Here is a 6,614-nt window from a genome sequence, read left to right on the forward strand (position 1 = left end):
TTGTCTGCCTGAGCTGATAAAACCCTTGCACTAAGCGAAACATAGAAAGGGCCGTCCCTTAATTTTATTCAAGACTTTCACTCTGAGAAGCTTGGTACTTTCCATCAGAAATGCCATTGCCGTGGTTAGCTTGGCTACTGCGAAGACTTAGTCTCTGTTGCTGTGCGATTGTCTGCCTGAGCTGATAAAACCCTTACACTAAGCGAAACATATAGAAAGAAACGTCCATTAATTTTATCCAAGACTTTCACTCCGAGAAGCTTGGTACTTAACATCAGAAATGCCATTGCTGTGGTTAGCTTGGCTACTACGAAGAGTTAGTCTCTGTTACTGTGGTATTCTCTGTGCGATTGTCTGTCTGAGCTGATAAAACCCTTACACTAAGCGAAACATAGAGCCGTCCATTAATTTTATCCAAGACTTTCACTCCAAGAAGCTTGGTACTTTTCATCAGAAATGCCATTGCTGTGGTTAGCTTGGCCACTGCTAAGAGTTATTCTCTGTTGTGGTATTTTTTTTGTGGGATTGTCTGCCTGAGCAGATAAGCCCTAACCCAAACCTTATCTCAAGTGAAACATGTAGAAAGCTCTCTTTGTTCATTTTATGCAAAACTTTTATTCTGAAAAGCTCAGTACTTTCCATCAGAAATACCATTGCCGTGGTTAGCTTGGCTACTGCGACGAGTTGATGTCTTGCTGTGGTATTCTCTGTAGGATTGTGTGCCAAAGCAGATGAAACCCTTGCCCCAACCCTAATCGAAAGATATAGAGCCATCCGTTACGTTCAGCTAAACCTAATCCTATTTTCGGGGATAAGTTCTTTAGTTTTATCGTGAGAAATGTTTTTCTAAAGTGAGTCCCGCCACCCACGATGATGAGCTGGGGTGCTTCTTCCTGAGCGCTAAGCGGGTACAGAGAAGTGGTTTAATCACAAGCTCTGTGCTTTAGATGATGTTCAATGTTCCTTTCATGGGAGCATCAAGAGAAGGAGCATGTTCTGAGTGGTAAAAAGGACAAAAGTGCAGAAATTCATCAATTTGATCTAACCCTAAACCTTAGTTTTAACTCTTAAAACATTAAATTGCAATTGCAGAAAAGTTCAATTTAAAAAAAACAAAACAAACAAAAAACACTTGTATTGTTTCAAACCCCACCAACAACTTTTCAAGTTTAAAACGGGATAAAGTAATCAAGATATAAGACAATGGGACATCAGTTGTAACGACTAAACACCCAAATTGCCCCTAGACTTAACCAATCAAACTCTATCCCTAACCCTAATCCTTTGGGTATTTCTAATCCAGCACTTGGGCATTGGCGGAGGTGCTCAGTTGACATGTGTTGGCTCTGGCATTCAACCCTAACCATAAAGTTAACCTAGTATTTTCAATCTGAAATGCCCTTGCCGTGGTTAGCTTGGCTACTGCGAAGAGTTGGTCTCTGTTGCTGTGGTATTCTCTGTGCGATTGTCTGCCTGAGCTGATAAAACCCTTACACTAAGCGAAACTTATAGAAAGAGCCGTCCATTAATTTTATCCAAGACTTTCACTCCGAGAAACTTGGTACTTTCCATCAGAAATGCTGTTGCCGTGGTTAGCTTGGCTACCGCGAAGAGTTGGTCTCTGTTAATGTGGGGTTTTCTGTTGGATTTGCTGCCTGAGCAGATAAAACCTTTACCCTAATACAAACCCCAACCCAAACGTGTTGAAAGAGCCGTCTGTTAGTTTTATCCAAATCTTGCATACCGAGAAGCTCTGTACTTTCCATCAGAAATGTTATTGTTAGCTTGGCAACCTCCAAGACAGTGTCTGTTGCTATGGTATTATTTGTGGGATTAATTCTTATCAGGAGCCAAGCTAACCACGGCAATGGTATATCTGGTGTTTCGGAGCTTTTGGTTCAGATATAATTAGCGGCTGGCTCTTTCTACATCTTTTTGTAAGGGTTGGGATAGGTTTAGCATAAGGGTTTTATCTGCTTAGGCAGACAGTGTCTGTTGCTATTGTGTTTCTGCGGGATTTTCCGACTGAACAGATAAAACCCTTACTATAAGTGAAATATGTAGAATAGCCGTTCATTAACTTTATCCACAAGTTTCACTGCAAGAAACTTGATACTTTAAATCAGGAATGCCAGTGCCGTAGTTAGCTTTGTTACCACGAAGAGTTAGTCTCTGTTGCTATGGTATTTCTGCGGGATTGTCCGACTGCACAGATAAAACCCTTACCATAAATGAAACATTTAGAAAGAGGCGTCCATTAATTTTACCCAAAATTTTCACTCCGAGAAGCTTGGTACTTTCCATCAGTACTGCCATTTAAGTAGTTAGTTTGGCTACTACGAAGAGTTAGACTCTGTTGTTGTGGTGTTCTCTGTGTTACTGTCTGCCTGAGCTGATAAAACCCTTACACTAAGCGAAACATGTAGAAAGAGCTGTCCACTAATTTTATCCAAAACTTTCACTCCGAGAAGCTTGGTACTTTCCTTCAGTAATGCCATTGCCCTGGTTTGCTTGGCTACCACAAAGAGTTAGTCTCTCTTGCTGTTGTATTTCTGCGGGATTGTCTGTCTGAACAGATAAAACCCTTACTATAAATTAAACATTTAGAAAGAGCCGTCCATTAATATTATCCAAAACTTTCACTCCAAGAAGCTTGGTACTTTCCATCAGGAATGCTATTGCCGTAGTTGGCTACTACGAAGAGTTAGTCTCTGTTGCTGTGGTATTCTCTGTGCGATTGTCTGCCTGAGCTGATAAAACCCTTACACTAAGCGAAACATATCGAAAGAGCCTTCCATTAATTTTATCCAAGACTTTCACTCCGAGAAGCTTGGTACTTTCCATCAGAAATGCCATTGCCGTGGTTAGCTTGGCTTCTGCGAAGAGTTGGTCTCTGTTGCTGTGCGATTGTCTGCCTGAGCTGATAAAACCCTTACACTAAGCGAAACATATAGAAAGAAACGTCCATTAATTTTATCCAAGACTTTCACTCCGAGAAGCTTGGTACTTTCCATCAGAATTGCCGTGGTTAGCTTGGCTACTGCGAAGAGTTAGTCTCTGTTGCTGTGGTATTCTCTGTGCGATTGTCTGCCTGAGCTGATGAAACCCTTACACTAAGCGAAACATATAAAAAGAGCCGTCCATTAATTCTATCCAAGACTTTCACTCCGAGAAGCTTGGTACTTTCCATCAGAAATACTATTGGCGTGGTTAGCTTGGCTACTGCAGAGAGTTAGTCTCTGTTGCTGTGGTATTCTCTGTGCGATTGTCTGCCTCAGCTGATAAAACCCTTACCCTAAGCGAAACATAAAGAGCCGTCCATTAATTTTATCTAAAACTTTCGCTTCGAGAAGCTTGGTCCTTCCATCAGAAATGCCATTGCTGTGGTTAGCTTGGCTACTGCGAAGAGTTAGTCTCTGTTGCTGTGCGATTGTTTGCCTGAGCTGATAAAACCCTTACACTAAGCGAAACCTATAGAAAGAAACGTCCATTAATTTTATCCAAGACTTTCACTCCGAGAAGCATGGTACTTTCCATCACAAATGCCATTGTCATGGTTAGCTTGGCTATTGCGAAGACTTGGTCTCTGTTGCTGTGGTATTCTCTTTGCGATTGTCTGCCTGAGCTGATAAAACCCTTACACTAAGCGAAACATATAAAAAGAAACGTCCATTAATTTTATCCAAGACTTTCACTCCGAGAAGCTTGGCACTTTCTCTCAGAAATGCCATTGCCGTTGTTAGCTTGGCTACTGCGAAGAGTTAGTCTCTGTTGCTCTGGTATTCTCTGTGCGATTGTCTGCCTGAGCTGATAAAACCCTTTCACTAAGCGAAACATGTAGAAAGAGCCATCTTGTTCTACATTTTTCAGTCAGATTTGGTGTACGGTTATGGTCAGCAACAGAGACTGTCTGCCTGTGCAGATAAAACCCTTACACTCAGCGAAACCTATAGAAAGAGCCGTCCATTAATTCTATCCAAGACTAACTCCGAGAAGCTTGGTACTTTCCATCAGAAATGCCATTGCCGTGGTTAGCTTGGCTACTGCGAAGAGTTGGTCTCTGTTGCCCTGGTATTCTCTGTGCGATTGTCTGCCTGAGCTGATAAAACCTTTACACTAAGCAAAACATATAGAAAGAAACTTCCATTAATTTTATCCAAGACTTTCACCCCGAGAAGCTTGGTACTTAACATCAAATACTATTGGCGTGGTTAGCTTGGCTACTGCGAAGAGTTCGTCTCTGTTGCTGTGGTATTCTCTGTGCGATTGTCTGCCTGAGCTGATAAAACCCTTACCCTAAGCGAAACATAGAAAGAGCCGTCCAGTAATTTTATCTAAAACTTTCGCTTCGAGAAGCTTGGTCCTTCCATCAGAAATGCCATTGCTGTGGTTAGCTTGGCTACTGCGAAGAGTTCGTCTCTGTTGCTGTGGTATTCTCTGTGCGATTGTCTGCCTGAGCTGATAAAACCCTTACACTAAGCGAAACATATAGAAAGAGCCGTCCATTAATTCTATCCAAGACTTTCACTCCGAGAAGCTTGGTACTTTCCATCAGAAATGCCATTGCCGTGGTTAGCTTGGCTACTGCGAAGAGTTAGTTTCTGTTGCTCTGGTATTCTCTGTGCGATTGTCTGCCTCAGCTGATAAAACCCATACCCTAAGCGAAACATGTAGAAAGAGCCATCTTGTTCTATATTTTTCAGTCAGGGTTGGTGTAGGGTTATGGTCAGCAACAGAGACTGTCTGCCTGTGCAGATAAAACCGTTATACTAAATCTATCCCAACCCTTTAAAATGTAGAAAGAGCCATCTGTTAATTGTGTACAAACCGAAAGCTCCAAGACACTCAGTATTTCCCATCAGAAATGCCATTTTCGTGGTTAGCTTGACTCCTGCTAAGAATTAATCCCACAAAGAATACCATAGTAACAGAGACTGTTTTGGCGGTTGCCAAGCTAACCACTGCAGGCATTTCTGATGGAAAGTACAGAGCTTCTCGGTGTGAAAGGTTTGGATAAATTTGACGGATAGCTCATTCTACATTTGTTTTTGTTTTTTTTTTTTGCTTCTTTATGGGAGCTTCGAGGAAGGAGCGCATTCTGAGGGGTTAAAAAGGGGGAACATTTGAGAAATCCACCAGTTTTATCCAGACCTAAACCTTAGTCCTAACCCTTACCCTAAAAACATTAAATTGCAATAGCAGACTACTTCAAAAAAAAGCTTATATTACTCTAAACCACACCAATAACTTTCCAAGCTTAAAGCAGGGTAAACTAATCAAGATGGGAGGTGAATTGTAAAGAAGAAACATCCAAATTTACCGTATCCTTAATCCATCAAACTCTATCCACATCCATAACCCTAATTCTGGGGATATATCTAAGCCAGCACTGGCGGAGGCACTCTGGTGACACGCGCTGGCCAGGGCATTCAACCCTTAACTTTCACTCCGAGAAGCTCAATATTATCCATCAGAAATGCCATTGCCTGGGTTAGCTTGGCTGCTGTGAAGAGTTTGACTTTATTACTGTGGTATTCTCTGTGCGATTGTCTGCCTGAGCTGATAAAACCCTTACACTAAGCGAAACATATCGAAAGAACCGTCCATTAATTTTATCCAAGACTTTCACTCCGAGAAGCTTGGTACTTTCCATCAGAAATGCCATTGCCGTGGTTAGCTTGGCTACTGCAAAGAGTTAGTTTCTGTTGCTGTGGTATTCTCTGTGCGATTGTCTGCCTGAGCTGATAAAACCCTTACACTAAGCGAAACATAGAAAGGGCCGTCCCTTAATTTTATCCAAGACTTTCACTCTGAGAAGCTCGGTAATTTCCATCAGACATGCCATTGCCGTGGTTAGCTTGGCTTCTGCGAAGAGTTAGTCTCTGTTGCTGTGCAATTGTCTGCCCGAGCTGATAAAACCCTTACACTAAGCGAAACATATAGAAAGAAACGTCCATTAATTTTATCCAAGACTTTCATTCCGAGAAGCTTGGTACTTTCCATCAGAATTGCCGTGGTTAGCTTGGCTACTGCGAAGAGTTCGTCTCTGTTGCTGTGGTATTCTCTGTGCGATTGTCTGCCTCAGCTGATAAAACCCTTACCCTAAGCGAAACATAGAAAGAGCCGTCCAGTAATTTTATCTAAAACTTTCGCTTCGAGAAGCTTGGTCCTTCCATCAGAAATGCCATTGCTGTGGTTAGCTTGGCTACTGCGAAGAGTTCGTCTCTGTTGCTGTGGTATTCTCTGTGCGATTGTCTGCCTGAGCTGATAAAACCCGTACACTAAGCGAAACATATAGAAATAAACGTCCATTAATTTTATCCAAGACTTTCACTCCGAGAAGCTTAGTACTTTCCATCAGAAATACTATTGCCGTGGTTAGCTTGGCTACTGCGAAGAGTTCGTCTCTGTTGCTGTGGTATTCTTTGTGCGATTGTCTGCCTGAGCTGATAATACCCTTACCCAAAGCGAAACATAGAAAGAGCCGTCCAGTAATTTTATCTAAATCTTTCGCTTCGAGAAGCTTGGTCCTTCCATCAGAAATGCCATTGCTGTGGTTAGCTTGGCTACTGCGAAGAGTTAGTTTTTGTTGCTGTGGTATTCTCTGTGCGATT

At 42.0% G+C, this 6,614-nt stretch overlaps 1 non-coding gene across 1 annotated transcript; it reads left to right on the forward strand.

The window, feature by feature from the left end:
• The first annotated feature begins 793 nt into the window (after window positions 1-793).
• LOC130120182 (small nucleolar RNA U3) lies at window positions 794-1,005 on the forward strand. The gene has a single exon (XR_008810904.1). It is a non-coding gene; the product is annotated as a small nucleolar RNA U3 (small nucleolar RNA).
• Window positions 1,006-6,614: the final 5,609 nt, after the last annotated feature.

Source organism: Lampris incognitus, chromosome 10 (genome assembly GCF_029633865.1).
Source record: "Lampris incognitus isolate fLamInc1 chromosome 10, fLamInc1.hap2, whole genome shotgun sequence".
Taxonomy (NCBI): domain Eukaryota; kingdom Metazoa; phylum Chordata; class Actinopteri; order Lampriformes; family Lampridae; genus Lampris; species Lampris incognitus.